Raw genomic sequence first — 1,171 nt, forward strand, 5'->3', positions numbered from 1 at the left:
AGTTTTTTTAATTATTTTGAAACGAGATATTCCATAAAATGGAACTTTTATTTTAACCAAATTGAGTGCTCAAATAAAATAATCCAATTAAACAATAAAATAAAATACATCTATATCATAATATAAATGAATGAAATATATTTTAAGAATTAACTTTATTTTAATAATGAAATTTAGAATCAAGTTTGGTAACATGCATCCAAAACGAAAAGCTTTTGTTTGTCTGTTGCGTGACTGACCAAGCGCGGCATGAAACCACCTTCATTCTTCACGCGTCACTGAGGTTATCCCACACATACAACCATGTCCCCCGAGGGCTATAAAACCGGGGAGTCCTCAGCAGAATGGCAAGGATCGCAATAACTTCTGGCATTAGTATTTGAGGCGGCCATGAGGATGAGGGCATTTGGCTTCGGCTTCGCTTTAGTTGCAATGTTACTCCTCCTGGTTGTGGACGCACAGAAACCGCAGCGGAAAGTAGTCATAACGGCTGGCTGTAACCCGGAGAAAATCCCAACCTCAGGTATTTTCTTTTACATTGCCGATGCCCTGCTCGCGAATCTAGAAACAAATACGGCCACGAACGGTTACAGCTACAAGACGTCGAATCCAGCCATAATCACTGCTTACGGGGAAGCAACCTGCAGTCCCACCTCTGCCTCTGATTGCACGGCATGCCTTGGTCAAGCCCGCAACGCTATCTGGCACATGTGCGACTTTGCCGTCGGTGCTCGTATTCAATATGGAGACGAGTGTTACATGCGCTACGAACAGTACAACTTTTAGTATTATACTTTCGAAGTCATGTTTTACAATGTGTGGTTACAATAAAAGTGGTAGAAAATTATATGATAATAAAATGTAAAAGATAGGACATTTTTCTATCAAATAAAATTAGATTAATACTATAATTATAAAGATCTATTTTGGATCATTGTAATGTTGTATCTCTATGAGATAACAAAATCATTTTTATAGGTTTGTTTTATATTGCTAAGGACTTAAATCACAAAAAAGTCTACTTACGTTGTTTCCTAGTGTTGGGACTTTTGGACATTGTTAGAGATTTTATTGAGAATTTGCAAGTCCTCAAAAAGTTATGTACTTGGAGATATTTTTTGCATATTTCTAGCATTTTCTTCGCAAATTTCAAGGATGTTTTTGGGCATAT

At 37.1% G+C, this 1,171-nt stretch overlaps 1 pseudogene; it reads left to right on the forward strand.

Moving 5' to 3' along the window:
• Positions 1 to 390: 390 nt before the first annotated feature.
• Positions 391 to 786, forward strand: LOC149145951 (antifungal protein ginkbilobin-like protein pseudogene; annotated as a pseudogene).
• Positions 787 to 1,171: the final 385 nt, after the last annotated feature.

The sequence above is a fragment of the Pinus tabuliformis genome, chromosome X (assembly GCF_031772625.1).
Source record: "Pinus tabuliformis cultivar Carrire ecotype Pingquan chromosome X, CPIR1, whole genome shotgun sequence".
Taxonomy (NCBI): domain Eukaryota; kingdom Viridiplantae; phylum Streptophyta; class Pinopsida; order Pinales; family Pinaceae; genus Pinus; species Pinus tabuliformis.